Source organism: Penaeus japonicus, unplaced genomic scaffold (assembly GCF_977035675.1).
Source record: "Penaeus japonicus unplaced genomic scaffold, GWHDUDI00000001_assembly GWHDUDI00000033, whole genome shotgun sequence".
Taxonomy (NCBI): Eukaryota; Metazoa; Arthropoda; class Malacostraca; order Decapoda; family Penaeidae; genus Penaeus; species Penaeus japonicus.
In genome coordinates, this window is record NW_028234435.1 from 22,475,061 (window position 1) to 22,477,560 (window position 2,500).

The window sequence follows — 2,500 nt, forward strand, 5'->3', positions numbered from 1 at the left end:
GTGAAGCTAGAGTGAAGGGGGTGATTAACCAGCAAAACGGGAGAATGTAATCTTACTGGACAATCAACCAAAGGAAACAATGACTCATTATATCTAATGGAATCCAATTTTGCAACAGTATCAGCATTATGCGAGTTGTTTGTTGTAATAGGATTCCCATTTCATCAAAAAAGATATTTAGAAAAATGACGATTCCCGCCTCTCAGACAAATGACAAACATCATGCGCGTCCTCGCGATGTCCCTTGAAGCCGTTGTTCGCCGAAGGTGACGTGACCCGCGAGGCTACGTGACCTGTTAGATTGAACTGAAAATGCGCCGAGCTGCCTTTGTCTGTTGGTTTATTTCGTCCCACAGCCATGTATAAAAAAGATCACTAGAAGATTCTAAAGGAGTCTATCGACTCATTATGTTTTCTATCTTATTTTGTTCTGGTCGCCATATCTTTTAAATCGGATGAAAAAATGGCATTCATTACAATTATCAAAAGGAAAAGGCAAAAAAAGAAAAAAAGAAAAAAAAAGTATAAGAACCGGTTACTTTGCAGAAAGGGTAACATCATCACCATTATTAGCAGAACTGAGTTCACTATCTTTATCATTATCATTGTCAATATATTTAACATGATCATCGTCATCATTACTATCATTATCTATCACCATTATCATTTTCTTAATTATCATCACATTAGTGCAATAGTCATTTTGTTGATGTTTCTTTTAATATCAGATTTGAGGAAAATACTAATTCTTCAAATCATCATTTTTAGTATTTTTGTCATTATAAGTGATATTATCATTGGCATCATCAAAATCATCGTTAATAATGATGACGATTATGATAAAAATAACGACAGCATCATAATGGTGATGATAATGATAATAGTTATGATGATAATGATGAGAACAGTAATAGTGATGATAGTCATGACCATAGCTATGATGACAGATATTGATAATGATAATCAACAACTATTATCATCATCATTATTGTTATTTTTATTATAATTGTCATAATTATTTTAATTATTATTATAATTATTATAATCATCGTTATCATTATCATTTCTACTATCATTATCATTACTACTATTACTATTACTATAATATAATTTTCATTATCATAATTTTCCTCCTCATCATCCTTTTTATTATCATTGCTACCATTATCATTATTATAAATATCATTTTCATTATTATCGTCATTTTCCTCCTCCTCTTCCTCATTATTATTCGTTGTTATTACTGTTGTTAGTACAGATTCGAGGTCTTTATCAATAAGCAGGATCTGATGCTGATAATCCGCATGCAGTGGTCGAGACCCCTACTACAGAATGCGGATATCCTCGTAAACCGGATTCCGCATAGCCGATGTCCGCGTCCCTGCCAACTCATCCGACACGATAGATTAATATTCTTTGACTTCGTCTTATAATGTCAAAGTCAAAGTCAGTCCTGGAACACTCCGAACGCCTCACATCTGCCTGACAACACGAACATTCTCGTTCTTACTGTTAAGACGAGGATTCGGACAGGAAATCGCTGCCTGACCAAAGGGAGTTCAGTGCAGGAGACGGCAGCGGAAGGACAACACGTCGCATAAGAACGCTCGCATTGCAGTAAGTTTCCAGCTCCGAGGAATTCCCCTTTGTTTTGCTCCCCTGTTTTCTCCCAAGAACTTGACGTCAGACGTGATTCAGTACGACGCAGTAAAGGTGTCGAGCTGCGCCTGTGACAACGGAACTGTCGACCGCGAAAGCAAGGCCACGGCACGATAGGCAGAAGGCGAAGATGACGAAGGACTTTCTTCCAAAGGTCGCCCGCAGACGGTGGATGGCGGTCCCTGATCGCTGCGCTAAGGGGGTTCTTGTCTACATACAGTGCGCGTGTGGGTTTGTGTGGGAGTTTGTATGTGCGTGTTTGTTTGATTTGTGTGTAGGTGCGTGTCCTTAAATGTTTGGTTGCGTGTGTACCAACGTCGGTTTACGTTTGCGTTGTGTGTGTACACTTGCTTGCGAAGGAATCATGCTAAACGAACTGTAAACTAAACAACGACTTTTTCCCTTCGTTGTTTTCTGAATGTATTTGTTTGCTCGCTTGCCTTAAGAGTGCTTGCGTGTCTTAGCCACTGTGCGCGTGTCTCCACTTGTGCCTAATTAGTGTGTGAGAGAGATCGAGAAAAAAAAGTGATAGAGAAGCAGACTTAAAAAAAGAGATATGTACAGGTAAACAGAGATAAACTAGTAATTATGCAGACCATCTGAGGTCAGTCAGTCCTTGGCAGTGTTAGAAGAGCAGTGTAGGCAAGCAGGTAGATATCTAGGCATCCTTGGACGCCAAAGCCTAGTTCTTGCCGGCGAGAAAGAAAAAAAAGAAAGCAAAAAGTGGACCGATCTTATGATTTTATGTAACCCTACATAGTTTCCGTTTGCAATGCATCTCTTACTCCGTCATAGGTTACTTAATAAGCATATTCGTGCCATAAATCAGCGCTACCGATGA